General features: G+C 41.4%; 1 long non-coding RNA gene across 1 annotated transcript in view; it reads left to right on the top strand.

The window, feature by feature from the left end:
• The first annotated feature begins 1,041 nt into the window (after positions 1-1,041).
• The window catches only part of LOC142074891 (uncharacterized), a 350,231-nt gene continuing 330,376 nt past the window's right edge, over positions 1,042-20,896 (top strand). The window contains exon 1 of the long non-coding RNA XR_012670737.1: positions 1,042-1,221. This is a non-coding gene — a long non-coding RNA (uncharacterized LOC142074891). The remainder of the gene's footprint in view (positions 1,222-20,896) is intronic.

The following is a 20,896-nucleotide window of genomic DNA, read 5'->3' as shown; positions in this document are numbered from 1 at the left end:
TGTGAGATTTGTCTTAGGAACAATCCGAAAATACAAATCTGTCCCCCTCCTGGAGAGGTAAAGAGAGGCATAACTCCCGGTGAGTATTGGCAAATAGATTTTTCAGAGTTACCGCGATGTAACCAATACCGATATCTATTGGTATTGGTAGATACCTTCTCTGGATGGCCAAAAACTTTCCCGTGTCAAACCAACAAAGCAAAAGAGGTAACAAAACACTTATTAAAAGAAATTATTTTAAGATTTGGAGTCCCTTTAGAGGTGTCCTCTGACAGAAGCCCACATTTTGTAGCGGAGATTATGAAGAATGTGAGTAACCAACTATTAAAAAGACAAATTTCTAAAATATGTCAGGAAGCTCAATTGAAATGGATTGAAGCTTTACCACTTGCCTTGTTAAGAATTAGGGTAACCCCAAAAGCTAGAGAAAAAGTAAGTCCATTTGAAATTTTGTGTAGTAAACCTTATAATATCAATCTAACAGGAAGGTTTGAACAAATGCACATAATAGGAGAAAAAGTGTTAACTGAATACACTTCTACCCCTTGAATTTCTGGTACATTCATTCAGTCCAGGAGACCAAATCTACCTGCGAACGTGGAAGGACAACCCCTTTGGAGAAAAGCGAAGAGGACCCTTCCAAGTGTTATTAACAACAAACACTGCTGTAAAATTAGAAGTAGTAGACTTTTGGATTCATTACGCCAGAATAAAAAAAAAAACCTGTGGACATCTATACCTAAGGAACCATTGAAATTAACTTTAAGGCATACTTGATGAGTTACCAGAGATGTTGCTGAATTATTTGTGATATTTAAAATATTTATTGTTAGAAGGGAAACCAAATTAATTAGGAATTGTAGGTTTTAGGAGTAGAAAATGTGAAGCTTGTTAATATTAATTATGATGATCAGTAAAGCTGAATCCCAATTTCTATTGCCAAAATGGGATAGAAATGGAAATATCTGAGAACTTTTAGCCCGAGAAGTGACCAACATGTCTTCTTTATGTATTGCAGAACCTAAGTGATAATTTACAGTTAGTTGAGAAGAAAATTCAACAATTAAAGGACTTAGCATCTGGATTTAAGGAACGAGAAGGATAAGATCTTTCTTGGTTATTTTCGTGGCTTCCAAATTTAAATTGGCTCAGACAGTTGTTCTTTTTTGCAATACTGATCGTCATCTTAGTTATAATTACTTGTTGTATGATTTAATGTATGTCTTTTTGTAGACCAAATGCTTATAAGTAAATCATAGAATCATAGAATCATACAGGTTGGAAAAGACCTCTAAGATCATCGTGTCCAACCGTCAACCCAACACCACCATGCCCACTACACCATGTCCCTAAGGGCCTCATCTACACGTCTTTTAAATACCTCCAGGGATGGTGACTCCACCACTTCCCTGGGCAGCCTGTTCCAAGGCCTGACCACTCTTTCAGTAAAGAAATTTCTCCTAATGTTCAATCTAAACCTCCCTTGGTGCAACTTGAGGCCATTTCCTCTTGTCCTATCGCTAGTTACTTGGCAGAAGAGACCAACACCCACCTCGCTACAACCTCCTTCCAGGTAGTTGTAGAGCGCGATGAGGTCTCCCCTCAGCCTCCTCTTCTCCAGGCTAAACAACCCCAGTTTCCTCAGCCGCTCCTCATAAGGCTTGTGCTCCAGGCCCTTCACCAGCTTCGTTGCCCTCCTCTGGACACGCTCCAGCACCTCCATGTCCTTCTTGTAGTGAGGGGCCCAAAACTGAACACAGGATTCGAGGTGCGGCCTCACCAGTGCCGAGTACAGGGGCACGATCACCTCCCTACTCCTGCTGGCCACACTATTTCTGATACAGGCCAGGATGCCGTTGGCCTTCTTGGCCACCTGAGCACACTGCCGGCTCATGTTCAGCCGGCTGTCGACCAGCACCCCCAGGTCCTTTTCCTCTGGGCAGCTTTCCAGCCACTCTTTCCCAAGCCTGTAGCGTTGCATGGGGTTGTTGTGGCCCAAGTGCAGGACCCGGCACTTGGCCTTGTTGAATCTCATACAGTTGGCCTCGGCCCATCGATCCAGCCTGTCCAGGTCCCTCTGCAGAGCCTTCCTACCCTCGAGCAGATCAACACTCCCGCCCAACTTGGTGTCGTCTGCAAACTTACTGAGGGTGCACTCAATCCCCTCATCCAGATCGTTGATAAAGATATTGAACAGGACCGGCCCCAGTACTGAGCCCTGGGGAACACCGCTCGTGACCGGCCGCCAACTGGATTTAACTCCGTTGACCACAACTCTCTGGGCTCGGCCGTCCAGCCAGTTTTTTACCCAGCGAAGAGTGTACCTGTCTAGGCCGTGAGCCGCCAGCTTCTCTAGGAGAATGCTGTGGGAGACAGTGTCAAAGGCCTTACTGAAGTCCAAGTAGACCACATCCACAGCCTTTCCCTCATCCACTAGGCGGACATAAGTCATAAGTCTCAAAGGGGGGAATTGATGCAGTAGGTACAGTATCTACTATTCCATACTGTTCGCTTTTGTAATTCTACTGCTCGCTTCTGTAATTCTAAACAATGAAGACTTGTTGCTTAGAAGTTAGGTAACTAGCAAGTGTTGTGTTTGCAGGTGTGTAGAATTGTAACTAGTCTAAATTGTGTATCCTGGAAGCATTGTTAGATTCTAGTGAAGAGTAACCTTGGAAAAGAGAACCATAAACAAACGTGGTCCAGACATGGCTCGGAGACAAATTGCGACCCTATGAGGAAATGAGTTCATGAAGAGTTCACTACCCTGCCGACCACCAGAGACCACCCGAGACCCCCAAGAAGACCCTAAAGGCTTTAGTGCGCATGTGTTTAAGATGATGTAATATTATAATTAGTTCTCGGAAATGTAATGAATATGTAAAAGAGAAATTTAAAATATGTATGAGAAGCATGGATATAAACAGAAAGGTGACTAGACCAGGTGTGCTTGATTTGTGGCAAGTCCACCGAGCACCCAGGCCTGAATAAAACAATATCTCTCCTGAGCGTGTGGAATTGGTTACTTGCACGCCGGGCACGAATCCGCTTTTCGGACAACACTTTTACATCTACGCTTAGTCATCCTTGCTTCTATTGGTTCTTTTAATGCCTCGTCTTCACTTAAAGTCACAGTGTCCTTTCTTTTTACTGCGCATATTCAGTGGGGAAGGGGCTTTGTTGGGTAGGGGGCTTACCTGCCCATAGGTGGGTTTTTTACTATGCTAATTAGAATAAGTCAGAATAGGTCAGACTACTCTAGAGGAATTTGCTGGACTTTTCTTAAACAATGGGGTTAATTGGTAGCTCTTATCTAGTTTCAAGGATGTACTTCCTCACTTATCTCACCAGAGCCCCCCCCGCCCGACCCACCACCACCACCACCACCACCACCCCCCGCGCCTCCAATCCCCAAGACAAACAATGCCAATGCAAACCAAAAGCCAACCCAAACATATGGATCTGATCAGACTACATCACTACAAGAAAGATACTGAGGTACTGGAGCGTGTCCAGAGAAGGGCAACGAAGCTGGTGAAGGGTCTAGAGAACAAGTCCCATGAGGAGCGGCTGAGGGAACTGGGGTTGTTTAGCCTGGAGAAAAGGAGGCTGAGGAGAGACCTTATCGCTCTCTAAAACTACCTGAAAGGAGGTTGTCGCGAGGTGGGTGTCGGTCTCTTTTCCCAAGTACCAAGTGATAGGATGAGAGGAAACGGCCTCAAGTTGCACCAAGGGAGGTTTAGATTGGATATTAGGAAAAATTTCTTCACCAAAAGGGTTGTCAAGCCTTGGAACAGGCTGCCCAGGGAAGTGGTTGAGTCACCATCCCTGGAAGTATTTAAAAGACATGTAGACGTGGTGCTTAGGGACATGGTTTAGTGGTGGACTTGGCAGTGTTAGGTTAACGGTTGGACTCGATGATCTTAAGGGTCTTTTCCAACCTAAATGATTCTATGATTCTATTTTTGCAGTCAAATGCTCTTTCAAATTTCTTCAAGAGAAAATGCTTATCTTATCCTTTACATGTGTGAGCCTGGTATTTCTCAAATTTTCTCAGGACAAGGTATTAATCTCTGCTAGGTATAAATCTGTAAAACATAATGTGGTTGATAATCTGTTGAAGCTCTGGATGGAGAATGTGAATCTAAAAAGTCGTATTTTATTAGAGGAGATGCTGGTCTTTGGGTTAGAGTGCGGATCCAGCTGGGTTGGATGGCTAGCAGGTTGGGATCTTTTGTGTGTAACTTCTTAAATTGATACAGAAAATGTAAGATAATGTATGTACTTGGGAAGAGTGAAATGAATGTTTTTTAAACTTTAATGTGTGTACCTAGAAATGAAGTAGGCATGCATACATGTGTGTATATATGTGTATTTATAGTAGACAGCATTGTTGTCCGAAAAGCGGATTCGTGCCCGGCGTGCAAGTAACCAATTCCACATGCTCAGGAGAGATATTGTTTTATTCAGGCCTGGGTGCTCGGCGGACTTGCCACAAATCAAGCACACCTGGTCTAGTCACCTTTCTGTTTATATCCATGCTTCTCATACATATTTTAAATTTCTCTTTTACATATTCATTACATTTCTGAGAACTAATTATAATATTACCTCATCCTAGACACATGCGCACTAAAGTCTTTAGGGTCTTCTTGAGGGTCTCGAGTGGTCTCTGGTGGTCGGCAGGGTAGTGAACTCTTCATGAACTTACTTCATCCTTTCCTTATAGGGTCGCAATTTGTCCCTGAGCCATACTTGGACCACATTTGTTTATAGTTTCGATAGCTAAAATTAATTATCACTAAATCTAACAATATCTCTAAAACACACAGTTTATAATTAATTACTACTCCACACAATTACAAACACACACCTGTTAGTTATCTAACTTCTAAGCAATGAATCTTCATTGTTTAAAATTACAGAAGCGAGCAATATAGAATCCACAACAAACTAAACTATCTATCACCATAGTGTTCTTAAATTAAAACATATACATCTTGATCTCCTCCAATCAAACACCCACTCACTAACTTCATCATTCTGATTTCTTATTAACTGTTTTTTTTAACCCAGTTCTGGGCGAGGGCTATACACAGGACAATAACACTTTGAGGATTAATGTTGATTATGATTAACATTAACAATTCCCCCTTTTGAGACTTATGATGTTAGGCATCATGAGTCTCATAATACTTATTTTCTACAAAAAGATACAAATTGAATCATACAACATATAATCATAACTAAAATAACGATCAATACCACAAACAAAAATAATTGTCTAAGCTAATTTAAATTTGGAAGCCACGAGAATAACCAAGAAAAATCTAATCCTTCCCATTCTTTAAACCCATATGCCAAATCTTTTAATTGTTGGATTTTCTTCTCTACTAACTGTGAATTATCACTTAAATTAAAACAACACATTCCTTTAAATTCTTCACAGCCATGATTATGTCTTAAAAGGAAATAGTCAATTGCAGCCCTGTTTTCAAGTGCGGCTTCTCTTATCTGTGTCATTTCCATACCAATAGCCGAAAGTGCTTGGGAGGTATAATTTATATCTTTTACTAAAGCACAAGTAATCCGTTTTATGGTGTGATAATTCATAGCTACTCCAACTCCGGGTGCTAGGATAGCTGCAGCTGACATCTCACTCGAACTGTATAAAGTGACTTGCGAGTCACAATGCTCTGATATCTGATGTACACTCCTTTTAGTTTTTCCACCATGTTCTAAGTCCTTTTTGTCTATCAGCAGTGGAGCTATCCTCCCTATTGAACACGGACCTCCGGTCACATTCGCTGGAATATAGGAATATGCTATTCGTCCACGTAACAAAAACCATCCGCTTCATTAAAGTCTGTTTAATGTCATCAAAACTTTTTCGGCACTCTGGAGTCCATTCTAACAATTCTTCAGGGCCTTTGGTTGCCTCATACAGTGGTTTTGCCATCAAACCATAATTTGGAATCCAAAGGCGACACCATCCAGCCATTCCTAGAAATCCTCTCAACTCTCTTTTGGATTGAGGGGGTGCCATCCTGCAAATGGCTTCTTTTCTATCATTTCCCAATCTTTGCTCTCCTTGGGAAATCTCAAACCCCAAATAAATTACAGTTTGTTTTGCAATTTGTGATTTCTTCTCTGACACCCTATACCCAGCCATTCCCAAAAAGTTTAGGAGGCTAACAGTCTTTTCTTTGCAGATCTCAATAGTATCTGCTCCCAATAGGATGTCATCAACATACTGAAGGAGGGTGATTTGATCTTTCTTACCGGACCACTGTTCCAGTTCCTTATTCAGGGCTGCTCCAAAGATGGTTGGGCTATTTTTAAACCCTTGTGGCAGCACAGTCCAGCAGAGCTGAGTCTATAAATCTATAACAGAGAAATATGCATTTGATTCATTGATAGTTGTTAGCAGCGTATATGGATTAGGGACTACTGGATGAATGTCCACCACTAACTGGTTTATTGCTCTTAGATCTTGAACCAGCCTATATCCTTGGTTATGTGGCTTTTTCACTGGAAGGATAGGAGTATTGTAATCAGATTGACATTCTCTTAAAAGTCCATATTTGAGAAAGTTATTTATTATTGGTTCCAAACCTTTTCTGGCTTCTATACTAATAGGATATTGTTTCTTTCTTACCGGTCGAACTCCTGTTTTCAATTCAGCTTTTACCGGTTCCACATTTTTCGCTCTTCCTGGTTTCTCTGTTACCCAAACAAAAGGATAAACTGCATCTTTAATCTCTTCTGGAATTTCTTCAGATTCATCTGAGTTTGTCTGTAATAAATAAACTTGGGCTTGCCAGGCATTAGCTTCAGGAAAATGAACTTGGATTTTTCCTTTTTTAAAGTTAATTTGTGCTCCCAATTTATTCAATAAATCCCGTCCTAAGAGAGGCATGGTGCATTCCGGTATATATAAAAATTCATGCATCAATGTTTTTCCTCCAATTTTACATTTTAAAGGTTTCAACAAAGGCCTTACCTCTTTCTTTCCCGTGACCCCAACAATAGATGATACATTAAATTTACTCATTGGTCCTTTACATGTATTTATAACAGAATATTTTGCTCCAGTATCTACTAAAAAATCGACTACTTCATCTCCTAGCTTTACTGGAACCAGGGGCTCAGCTGGGAAAATATCATTTTCTACCCCCGGTGCCCATCATTCAGAATCTCTTCCCATCATAAGTAAATCAGCTTCAGGTGGTATCTGCTGTGACTGAGTCACAACTGCTTCTTCCAGTGTCCCTGTTTCTTACATACAGCACATTGATTAAATCCTAATGGGGTATATTGTTTAAACATATCTCTACCTCCTCTACCTTTTCCTCTCAAATATCCTTTATTTCTACCTCTCAAATATCTTCTACCTCTTCCTCCAGCTGATCCTTGGGCATTTACAAAAGCAGCTGCTAGAATACCAGCTTTTTGTTTCCTGTCTTTTATTTTTTCTTTTTCCTGTTTTTTCTTTTTTCCTCTTCCCTATTATTATACACCTTATAAGCAATCTCAATCAACTGTGATATAGTCATTCCTGTAATCCCATCCACTTTCTGCAATTTCTTTCGAATATCTGGAGCAGCTTGCCCTACAAACAAAGTAGTAAATATTGCTCTATTCTCATCACTCTCAGGATCTAAGTCTGTCCATTTCCTAGCTGCCTCACATAATCGTTCATAAAAGGTGGATGGGTCCTCTGTTTTTCCTTGAATTATTTGAGTCAACTTCGCCAAATTCTTTGGGCGGGATATTCCATTCTTTACTCCATACAAAATTAATTGTTGATACTGTTTTATCATTAATTTCCCATCATTACTATTAGGATTCCAATTTGGGTCCTGGGTTGGCATAAAATGAGCAGGACCTTCTCTTGCATTTATTCTCTCATTTTCCATATTTGCTTTTTCTAATACTACCCTCTTTTCTTCAGGAGTAAACACATTATTCAAAAGAATTTGAATATCTTGCCAATCTGGATTATGATTTTCAATAATTGTTCGAAAAGATCTATACACCTTTTCAGGATTCTCTCTATATGATCCTCCTAACTCCTTCCAATTCATTAAATCAGAAGTTGTAAATGGTACTTTCACAAATACTGGCTCCCCCCTCGGGCCCACTGCCTGGCGAAGGGGTGCTAACAATACAGACCCTTGCTGGGTTCTAGTCCTGCCAGCTATCGGACTAAAAGTATTGCTTCCTCTTGCTTCGATTTCAGAAGTTTCATTTTTATTTGGTGGTACTAACATTTGTGTATTCTCCTCTTCTTCTCCTAGTTTTAAACATCATTTTCCTATGCTACAAGCAAAACAACAATAAGCTTGTGGTTCCTTATTTTCCATCATCATCATCATTACATTAGAATCTGAATCTAAAAGTTTACATTTTTTCCAAATTTCATGATCATTTCTCAAAGAAAAAAAAACAAATCTACATAAGGTACCTCATCCCATTTTCCTTGTCTTCTACAAAATAACATTAATTGTAAAATAGTATTATATTGCAAGGTTCCCAATTCTGGCCATTTTTCCTCATCTTCTAATTTATACATTGGCCACCATCTAGTACAATATTCAATTAATTTATCCTTCCTCAAAGGATCACCCCCAAATTTTCCCCAATGTTTAATGATGCATCCTAAGGGGGAACAAGGTGTTACTTTTGATGGTTGAGCTCCCATATCTTTACCAAAAAAGAACGTTCTTTACCACAACTTCATATACTCCAGTTGTCACTGTCAAACGCATATGAATATACCTCTTTACCTGTGGCCACAATTCCTTACCAAATGCATGCACAATTTTATATCCCAAAACAATATCTCATTTACCTTAGCGTTGCACCGTTGAGTCGCTCACCTGCTCTGGTTGGGGAGAATACTCACGGAGTCCCCGATCAAAAGGTTGGTGCGCGCTGGAGTCCGGAGAGCAGGGTCTCCCCACCGAGAGTCGGCGAGTCGATCCGGGCAAGGCTTCACAGCAGTCCCACCTCGGTCGCCAAAAACTGTGCACTAACTTCATTATTCTGATTTTTCTGATTTCTTATTAACTGGTTTTTAACCCAGTTCTGGGCAAGGGCTATACACAGAACAATAACACTTGGAGGATTATAGTTGATTATAATTAACATTAAGAGTGTCACACTATTTTTTTCGTGCCTCATTCAGTGAACAAGATGGGTGATGCTCAGGAATCGATCAGCTACTTGATATTTTAATCTTTATCATTCAGTTAGCAGCCACTGCCTTATTTACTGCACACCATTTAAAAATCTCCAAAGAATACATAATTATTCATTCCCTTATGGCCTTTTCTAAGGTGCCTGGCTGAACTATTTTTTTCTGTTCAATTGTATTTTCATGTGCGTTTTCTAGTCAATGCCTATAACTTCATATTATGTACTATGTGAAATAAATACACGTGTGCACACATACACTGCATGCATATATATATATTTACTTTTTAAAGATAATTTTGCGATTATTCCCTTTGATAACTTTTAGAATGGAAACTGTCTATTACATGCTTTAAAACAATCTTTCATGAGGATATTGAAAGTAAACATTAAAAAATGCAAATGAGTGACTAAAGGCATCCATCCACATAACTTGAATCATTCTCATATGCAACATTGTTTTTCGTGATGCTCTTCAACTTTAAATGTATCTGTCTGTGTATCCTGTAGGTCAGACAAGTTGTCCCTTTGTTTAAAGGCAGGTGGTACTCCCTGCTGGACATGATTGCAAAGAAGACTTAACTAATGTAGCATTCAGAATATAAGTTCATGTGATAAATGGAAAAAAATGAGGGTGGTTGAACATTGGAACAGGTTGCCCAGAGAGATTGTGGAGTCTCCATCTTTGCAGATGTTCAAAACCCAACTGGACACGGTCCTGAGTAACCTGCTCTAATTGGCCCTGCTTTGAGGAGGTTGGACCAGAAGATCTCCAGAGGTCCCTTCCAGCCTCATCTATTCTGTGATTTATACAATACAAGATAACCTACTTGCAGGTGTATATATATAATGCTTATTTCTGTTGGGCAAAACTTCATGGATCTTGAGGCTTTCTTCTACACTAAAATGCTAGTAAAATGTTTGTCTGCAATTCCCATTTGGCTAGCAGGCTATCTCATCAGTCCCATAAACAGTAGTTTAACTGTTCTCAGCAAAAGTTTTAGAAATGTTCGTGTAAGAGCAGTTCTGTTGTTATGCTAGTACTTTGCAGAAGATTTTAATGTATTATAATGATTTATAATTGATCAAACTGTTGTGGAATTCATCTTTTTTTGAGTAAAAGAACATAGTCTAGAATCCTTGGTGGCAATGGTCACCTATTTTGGTTTTGATCCTGTTGTTAACATCTTTTGCAAATGACAGATGCTGGAAAGAACTTAGTATTTCTTTGTCACTGACTCTTGCAAGTTTTAATACTTTTATCAATGCATCATGGCTCTGGCTGTAAGACTTTTCTATAACATTCTTCTATCGTTTGAAATATTTTAAGATTGTGCTACTGTCGTGGTTTAACCCCAGCCAGCAGCTAAGCACCACACAGCCACTCACTGACTCCCCCGCGGAGGGATGGGGGAGAGAATCGGAAGAGTAAAAGTGAGAAAACTTGTGGGTTGAGATAAAGACAGTTTAATAGGTAAAACAAAAGCTGTGCACACAAGCAAAGCAAACCAAGTAATTCATTCACAACTTCCCATCGGCAGGCAGGTGTTCAGCCATCTCCAGGAAAGCAGGGCTCCATCATACGTAATGGTTACTTGGGAAGACAAAATGCCTGTCGTGGTTTAACCCTAGGCAGCAACTAAACACCACACAGCCGCTCGCTCACCCCCCCACTCCGGTAGGATGGGGGAAAGAATCAGGAGGGCAAAAGTGGGAAAACTCATGGGTTCAGATAAAAACAGTTTAATAATTGAAATAAAACAAAGTAGAACAGTAGTAATAATAATAATAACAACAACAATAATAGAATATACAAAGCAGGTGATGCACAATGCAACTGCTTCCTTCTTCAAGAAGGAAGTCTTAAAGGCGCAGGAGCAGGCTATCCGTATGTGCCGTAAGAAGAACGGGCGGGGAAGACGACCAGCCTGGCTGAACGGGGAGCTCTGACTGGGACACAGGAAAAAAAGGAGAGTTTATCACTTGTGGAAGAAGGGGCAGGCAACTCAAGAAGAGTACAGGCAACTCAAGAAGAGTACAGGGATCTCGTTAGGTCATGCAGAGAGGAAATTAGAAAGGCAAAAGCCCAGCTAGAACTCAATCTGGCCACTGTTGTGAGAGACAACAAAAATGTTTTTACAAGTATATTAATGACAAAAAGAGAGCCAAGGAGAATCTCCACCCTTTATTGGATGCTGGGGGGAACATTGCCACCGAGGACGAGGATAAGGCTGAGGTACTTAACGCCTTCTTTTCCTCAGTCTTTAATAGTCAGAGCAGTTATCCTCAGGGTACTCAGCCCCCTGAGCTGGAAGACAGGGACGGCGAGCAGGATAACCCCCCCATAATCCAAGAGGAAGCAGTTAACGACCTGCTACGACAACTGTGTTGTCCAAAAAGCGTATTCGTGCCCAGCGTGCAAGTAACCAATTCCACACGCTCAGGAGAGATATTGTTTTATTCAGGCCTGGGTGCTCGGTGGACTTGCCACAAATCAAGCACACCTGGACTAATCACCTTTCTGTTTATATCCATGCTTCTCATACATATTTTAAGTTTCTCTTTTACATATTCATTAAATTTCCAAGAACTAATTATAATATTACCTCCTAGACACATGCGCACTAAAGTTTTTAGGGTTGTCTTGAGGGTCTCGAGTGGTGTCTGGTGGTCGGTCTTCATTGTTTAGAATTAAAGAAGCGAGCAGTATGGAATAATAGGTACTGTAACAGACTGTATCTAGTGCATCAATTCCCCCCTTTGAGACTTATGATGTTGAGCATCATGAGTCTCACACCATTCACTTATAAGCATTTGGTCTGCAAAAAGACATACATTGAATCATACAACAAGTAATTATAGCTAAGATGACGATCAGTATTGCAAGTAAAACATAACTATCTGAGCCAATATAAATTTGGAAGCCATGAAAATTTACTTCTCGGGCTAAAAGTTCCCAGATATTTTGATTTCTATCCCATTTTGGCAATAGAAATTGGGATTCAGCTTTACTGATCGTCATAACTAATATCAACAGGCTCCACATTTTCTACTCCTAAAACCTACAATTCCCAATTAATTTGGTTTCCCTTCTAACAATAAATATTTTAAATATCACAAATAATTCAGCAACATTTCCGGTGACTCATCAAGTACGCCTTAAAGTTAATTTCAATGGTTCCTTAGGTGTAGATGTCCACAGTCTAGGAGGTATTTTCTTTATTCTGGTGTAATGAATTCAAGAGTCTATTTCTTCTAATTTTACAGCAGTGTTTGTTGTTAATAACACTTAGAAGGGTCTTTTCCACTTTTATCCAAAGGGGTCGTCCTTCCACGTTCGCAGGTAGACTTGGTCTCCTGGACTGAATGAATGTACCAGAAATTCAAGGGGTAAAAGTGTCCTCAAAAGAACATATTTGTGTAAAGAACTCGCCATTTTACTCAAAGACAAGAGATATTCAGTTAACACTTTTTCTCTAGCTCTTGGGGTTATTCTAATTCTTAACAAGGAAAGTTTCAATCTATTTCAATTGAGCTTCCTGACATATTTTAGAAATTTGTTTCTTTAATATTTGGTTCATTCTCTCTACTTGTCTACTAAATTGTGGCCTCCAAGGGGTATGTAAATGCCATTTGATTCTTAGTGTTTTACTCACATTCTTAATAACCTCCGCTACAAAATGTGGGCCTCTATCAGAGGACATCTCTAAAGGGACTCCAAATCTTAAAATAATTTCTTTTAATAAGTGTTTTGTTACCTCTTTTGCCTTGTTGGTTCGACACGGGAAAGCTTTTGGCCATCCAGAGAAGGTATTTACCAATATCAATAAATATCGGTATAGGTTGCACCTTGGTAACTCTGAAAAATCTATTTGCCAATACTCGCCGGGAGTTATGTCTCTCCTTACCTCTCCAGGAGGGGGTCGGATTTGTATTTTCGGATTGTTCCTAAGACAAATCTCACATTTATTACTCACGCTTTTAGCAATCAATAACATTTTAGTCCCTATTGCATATCGTTTTACCGACTCAACCATTGCTTCTGCTCCCATATGTGTCTCAGCATGGGTTTTGACCATCAATTTCTTCATGATTTCGGGAGTTACTATACATTGTCCATGTGAAGTAATCCATCATCCTTGATCATTCTTTTTGCACTGTAATAGCTTAGCCAACTTATTTTCTTTTCCATTATAATTTGGGGAATCTATTTGAATTTCTTTTGATGGAATTAAAACATAGATTGTGGTATTTAGCACCACATACTTGGCAGCTTCATCTGCCTTTCAGTTTCCTTGTATTACTTTTGCGTTTCCTCTTTGATGCGCTTTACAATGAATCACAGCAACTTCTTTGGTTTTTTTGAACTGCTTCCAATAAATTTAAAATCTCTGCTCCGTACTTTATAGGTGAGCTACTGGCAGACAAAAGTTCTCGCTCTTTCCATATCGCTCCAGGGGCATGAACAACTCCAAAAGCATATTTAGAGTATGTATAAATATTAACTCTTTTACCTTTAGCTGGATCTAAAGCTCTTGTCAAAGCTATTATCTTTGCCTTCTGGGCGGATGTATTTGGAGGTAATGCTTTTACTTCTCGATCTTCGGTTAAAGTTACCATGGCATAGCCAGCCCTCCTTTCTCCTTTCACAACAAAGCTGCTTCCATCAGTAAATAATTCTTCATCCGGAGTTTGGAGAGGGACATCTTTCAGATCTGGCCTGCTGGCATATACCTGTTCGATAACTTGTAAACAATCATGGTTAAGATCACTCTCTTTTTCAGTTGGCATTAAAGAGGCAGGATTTAAAATTGTACTCACTTTCAAAATGATGTTGTCTTGTTCCATTAACAGAGCTTGATATTGTAGATTGAGGGGGTACCATCTTGCAAATGGCTTTTTATCTATTATTTCCGAATCTTCGTTGTCCTTGGGAAATCTCAAATCCCAAATAAATTACAGTTTGTTTTGCAATTTGTGCTTTCTTTTCTGACACCCTATACCCGGCCATTCCCAAAAAGTTTAGGAGGCTAACAGTCTTTTCTTTGCAGATCTCAATAGTATCTGCTCCCAATAGGATGTCATCAACATACTGAAGGAGGGTGATTTGATCTTCCTTACCGGACCACTGTTCCAGTTCCTTATTCAGGGCTGCTCCAAAGATGGTTGGGCTATTTTTAAACCCTTGTGGCAGCACAGTCCAGCAGAGCTGAGTCTATAAATCTATAACAGAGAAATATGCATTTGATTCATTGATAGTTGTTAGCAGCGTATATGGATTAGGGACTACTGGATGAATGTCCACCACTAACTGGTTTATTGCTCTTAGATCTTGAACCAGCCTATATCCTTGGTTATGTGGCTTTTTCACTGGAAGGATAGGAGTAATCAGATTGACATTCTCTTAAAAGTCCATATTTGAGAAAGTTATTTATTATTGGTTCCAAACCCTTTCTGGCTTCTATACTAATAGGATATTGTTTCTTTCTTACCGGTCGAACTCCTGTTTTCAATTCAACTTTTACCGGTTCCACATTTTTCGCTCTTCCTGGTTTCTCTGTTACCCAAACAAAAGGATAAACTGCATCTTTAATTTCTTCTGGTATTTCTTCAGATTCATCTGAGTTTGTCTGTAATAAATAAACTTGGGCTTGCCAGGCATTAGCTTCAGGAAAATGAACTTGGATTTTTCCTTTTTTAAAGTTAATTTGTGCTCCCAATTTATTCAATAAATCCCATCCTAAGAGAGGCATGGTACATTCCAGTATATATAAAAATTCATGCATCAATGTTTTTCCTCCAATTTTACATTTTAAAGGTTTCAAAAAAGGCCTTACCTCTTTCTTTCCCGTGACCCCAACAATAGATGATACATTAAATTTACTCATTGGTCCTTTACATGTATTTATAACAGAATATTTTGCTCCAGTGTCCACTAAAAATCAACTACTTCATCTCCCAGCTTTGCTGGAACCAGGGGCTCAGCTGGGTAAATATAATTTTCTACCCCCGGTCCCCATCGTTCAGAATTTCCTCCCATCATAAGTAAATCAGGTTCAGGTGGAATTTGCTGTGGCCGAATCACAGCAACTCTCTTATTCTCTGCACACTCATTTTTCCAGTGTCCTTGTTTCTTACATGTAGCACATTGATTGATCGCTATTGGAGCAGACTGTCTAAATATATTTCCACATCCTCTACCTCTGCCTTTCAAGTACTCTCTGCCTCTACCTCCAGCAGATCCTTGGGCATCCACAAAAGCAGCTGCAAGAATAGCAGCTTTCTGTTTCCTATCTTTTTTTTTTTCTTTCCTTTTCCGTATTAGTTTTTTCCAATACCACCCTCTTTTCTTCAGGAGTAAACAAATTATTCAAAAGAATTTGAATATCTTGCCAATCTGGATTATGATTTTTAATAATTGTCTTAAAAGATCTATACACGTTTTCAGGATTTTCCCTATATGATCCTGCCAATTCTTTCCAATTTATCAAATCAGAAGTCGTAAAAGGTATTTTCACAAACACTGGTTCCCCCCTTGGGCCCACAGCCTGACGAAGGGGTGCTAATAAGACAGACCCCTGTTGGGTCCTTATTTTGCCAGCTATTGGACTAAATGTATTACTTCCCCTTGCTTCAGTTTCAAAACTTTCATTTTTACTCGGTGCCACCAAGATCTGTATATCTTCTTCCTCTTCTCCTCGTTTTAAACACCGTTTTCCTATACTACAAGCAGAACAACAATGCGCTTTTGGTTCCTTGCCCTCCATCATCATCATCATCACATTAGAATCTGAATCTAAAAGTTTACATTTCTTCCGAATCTCATGATCATTTGTCAAGGTAAAGAACAAGTCCACATAAGGGACCTCCTCCCATTTACCCTGTTGTCAACAAAATAACATCAGTTGCAAGATAGTATTATATTGCAAAGTTCCCAATTCTGGCCATTTTACCTCATCTTCTAATTTATACATTGGCCACCATCTAGTACAATATTCAATTAATTTCTCCTTTCTCAAAGGATCACCCCCAAATTTTTCCCAATGTTTTATGACGCATGCAAGGGGAGAGCAAGGAGTTACTTTAGACTATTGAGTTCCAATATTTTTGCCCAAAAAGAACATTCTTAACCATGATTTCATATACTCCAGTCGTCACTGTCAAACGCATATGAATATACCGGTTTACCTTTGGCCACAATTCCTTACCAAATGCATGCACAATTTTATATCCCAAAACAATATCTCATTTACCTTAGCGTTGCACCGTTGAGTCGCTCACCTGCTCTGGTCGGGGAGGATACTCACGGAGTCCCCGATCAAAAGGTTGGTGCGCGCTGGACTCCAGAGAGCAGGGTCTCCCCACCGAGAGCCGGCAAGTCGATCCGGGCAAGGCTTCACAGCAGTCCCACCTGGGTCGCCAAAAACTGTTATCCAAAAAGCGGATTCGTGCCCGGCGTGCAAGTAACCAATTCCACACGCTCAGGAGAGATATTGTTTTATTCAGGCCTGTGTGCTTGGTGGACTTGCCGCAAATCAAGCACACCTGGTTTAACCACCTTTCTGTTTATATCCATGCTTCTCATACATATTTTAAGTTTCTCTTTTACATATTCATTAAATTTCAAAGAATTAATTATAATATTACATCATACTAGACACATGCGCACTAAAGTTTTTAGGGTTCTCTTGAGGGTCTCGAGTGGTCTCTGGTGGTCGGTAGGGTAGTGAACTCTCCATGAACCCGTTCTTTTCTTCCCTTATAAGGTTGAGGTTTGTCTCCGAGCCATGTCTGGACCACATTCATTTATGGTTCTTAATTTCAAGGTTAATCATTACTAGGGTCTAACAATGCTACACACCTGCAAACACAATACCTGCTAGTTACCTAACTCCTAAGCAACAAGTCTTCATTGTTTAGAATTAAAGAAGCGAGCAGTATGGAATAATAGGTACTTTAACAGACTGTATCTACTGCATCACCTGGACGCTCACAAGTCTATGGGGATCCACCCGAGGGTACTGAGGGAGCTGGCGGAGGAGCTTGCCAAGCCACTCTCCATCATTTACCAGCAGTCCTGGTTAACAGGGGAGGTCCCGGACGACTGGAGGCTTGCCAATGTGACGCCCATCTACAAGAAGGGCCGGAAGGAGGATCCGGGGAACTACAGGCCGGTCAGCCTGACCTCGGTGCTGGGGAAGATTATGGAGCGGTTCGTTTTGAGGGCGCTCATGAGCCATGTGCGGGACAACCAGGGGATCAGGCCCAGCCAGCAGGGGTTCCTGGAAGGCAGGTCCTGCTTGACCAACCTGATCTCCTTCTATGACCAGGTGACCCGCCTAGTGGATGAGGGAAAGGCTGTGGATGTGGTCTACCTGGACTTCAGTAAAGCCTTTGACACTGTCTCCCACAGCATTCTCCTAGAGAAGCTGGCGGCTCATGGCTTAGACAGGTACACTCTTCGCTGGGTAAAAAACTGGCTGGACGGCCGAGCCCAGAGAGTTGTGGTCAACGGAGTTAAATCCAGTTGGCGGCCGGTCACGAGCGGTGTTCCCCAGGGCTCAGTACTGGGGCCGGTCCTGTTCAATATCTTTATCAACGATCTGGATGAGGGGATTGAGTGCACCCTCAGTAAGTTTGCAGACGACACCAAGTTGGGCGGGAGTGTTGATCTGCTCGAGGGTAGGAAGGCTCTGCAGAGGGACCTGGACAGGCTGGATCGATGGGCTGAGGCCAACTGTATGAGTTTTAACAAGACCAAGTGTCGGGTCCTGCACTTCGGCCACAACAACCCCAGGCAACGCTACAGGCTTGGGGAAGAGTGGCTGGAAAGCTGCCCGGAGGAAAAGGACCTGGGGGTGCTGGTTGACAGCCGGCTGAACATGAGCCGGCAGTGTGCCCAGGTGGCCAAGAAGGCCAACGGCATCCTGGCCTGTATCAGAAATAGTGTGGCCAGCAGAAGTAAGGAGGTGATCGTGCCCCTGTACTCAGCACTGGTGAGGCTGCACCTCGAATCCTGTGTTCCGTTTTGGGCCCCTCACTACAAGAAGGACATGGAGGTGCTGGAGCGTGTCCAGAGGAGGGCAACGAAGCTGGTGAAGGGCCTGGAGCACAAGCCTTATGAGGAGCGGCTGAGGGAACTGGGGTTGTTTAGCCTGGAGAAGAGGAGGCTGAGGGGAGACCTCATCGCACTCTACAACTACCTGGAAGGAGGTTGTAGCGAGGTGGGTGTTGGTCTCTTCTGCCAAGTAACTAGCAATAGGACGAGAGGAAATGGCCTCAAGTTGCTCCAAGTGAGGTTTAGTTTGGACATTAGGAAAAATTTCTTTACTGAGAGAGTGGTCAGGCCTTGGAACAGGCTGCCCAGGGAAGTGGTTGAGTCACCATCCCTGGAGGTATTTAAAAGACGTGTAGATGAGGCGCTTAGGGACATGGTTTAGTAGGCATGGTGGTGTTGGGTTGACGGTTGGACTTGATGATCTTAGAGGTCTTTTCCAACCTTAATGATTCTATGATCCTATGATCTACGCTCACCACCCGCCAACCAAAGCCCAGCCCGTCCCCGAGCCGCGATTCCCCCATTACAGACCACGCTTCCTAGTTTATATACTGAGCATGACGTCATATGGTATGGAACACCCCATTGGTCTGTTGGGTCAGCTGTCCAGCTATGCTCCCTCCCAGCTTCTTGTGCACCTGGCAGAGCATGGGAAGCTGAGAAGCCCTTGACTAACGTAAGCAACAACTAAAGCATCAATGTGCCGTCAACATTCTTCTCATACCAAACCCAAAACACAGCATCACACCAGCTACTAGAAAGAAAATTAACTCTATCCCAGCCGAAACCAGGACAGTATCCACCCCTTATTCTATACTATCTACGTCATGCCCAGGTCTCACATTTTCCAATACATTCCAATTAATCATCTCCACTTTTCCTGTCTTTTGATATTGTCCTGGGTTCGGCTGGGATAGGGTTAAATTTCTTCCTAGTGCTGTGTTTTGGATTTAGTATGGGAAGAATGTTGATAACACACTGATGTTTTTAGTTGTTTCTAAGTACCCTGCTAGTCAAGGACTAGCAATTGCATTGTGCATCACTCATTTTGTATATTCTACCATTATTGTTGTTGTTGTTATTATTATTATTTTCAATTTTTTTTCCCCTTCCTTTTCTGTTCTATTAAACTGTCTTTATCTCAATCCAGAAATTTTACTTTTTTTTTTTTTTCCCAATTCTCTCCCCCATCCCACGGCGGTGGGGGGAGTGAGTGAGCAGCTGTGTAGTGTTTGGCTGCCTGCCGGGTTAAACCACAACAAGAGGGATGGAACACCTCTTCTATGAGGAAAGGCTGAGAGAGTTGGGGTTGTTCAGCCTGGAGAAAAGAAGGCTTTGGGGAGACCTTATTGTGGCCTTTCAATACTTAAAGGGGGCTTATAAGAAAGAGGGGGACAGACTTTTTAGCCGGGCCTGTAGCGATACGACAAGGGGCAATGGTTTTAAACTAAAAGAGGGTAGATTCAGACTAGATATAAGGAAGAAATTCTTTACTGTGAGGGTGGTGAAACACTGGAACAGGTTGCCCAGAGAGGTGGTAGATTAAAAATTAAAAAAAAATCTTTCTTCTGAATGACATCAAGTAGCACAAACCACAAATCAAATTGCCATATTCCACATATTTTTTTCGAAGACACATACAAGAATGCAGATTTCTCCTGAGAGCTTTTAAAAATGTACTTAAAACCGAATCTTCATATCAGCAAATTGAGTTTTATTCTTATTTTACTCCAGAAGCTGTACAAAACATCACCGTAACAACGCAGGCTTAGCCTCTCTGATTCCACAGCAGTGTGCAGCAAGTAAAACTGCACTTTCTTTAGTACCAGCCCAAAAAAACACATGAGATTAGAAATTCACATCCCTATATATACCTTTTGGGTGGCAAACCAACAGTAAAGATTCTCCAGGGGACCCATGCTCACAGATGACAGCTGTGCAGTTCCCAAATTGGACCCTCATTTACACCTATGCAACCCCATTAAGATGCTAATAGGTTTATACAGGTGTAACTGCCTGTCACTCAATAAAATACTGATGATGATTCACAAGCAAAAATAAAACCACAAAATCTTCTCCTCTGTTGTGACTCTACAGGGCTCAGAAAATTTAAAGCTTTAAAAGTGTTTCAAAAGCTGAAGTTGGTATAGTGTGGGGCCCTGCAGGAATGTCAGGGGAAAAAGAGATGCAGCCAGAGAAAGTGGCTCCGTGGCTGGTGTTACGGTCAGAATTTTGGGTTTTTCGATAATGGGATGGTCTACACGGCACCAGGCCTGCTGGCGTCGGATGGGATTCACCTTTCTCAAAGGGGGAAGAGGGTCTTTGCTCACAAGCTAGCGGGGCTGATTGACAGAGCTTTAAACTAGACTTGAAGGGGGAAGGGGATAACATCGGGCTTGCCTGAGACAAGCCATGGGACGACACGCCAAGGTTTGAGAGACGGGGTGCTAGCAAGGGCCCTCAGCCTGTTGCTCTGAGACGTGCTGGGTACACTGGAGCACACGAAGTCTTACGGAGATGAGCCAGGGGCTCCTGAGGTAATAGGAGCCAACAGGGAAAGACCAGTGAAATACCTCAAAGGAATTAAGGTGTGTTCCTCTAAAAAGGTGACATGGCCAACAGCCCAGCTGAAGTGCCTCT

Source organism: Calonectris borealis, chromosome W (assembly GCF_964195595.1).
Source record: "Calonectris borealis chromosome W, bCalBor7.hap1.2, whole genome shotgun sequence".
Lineage (NCBI taxonomy): Eukaryota > Metazoa > Chordata > Aves > Procellariiformes > Procellariidae > Calonectris > Calonectris borealis.
The sequence above is the reverse complement of the archived record's forward strand: the minus strand, read 5'-3'. Positions and strand labels throughout refer to the sequence as shown.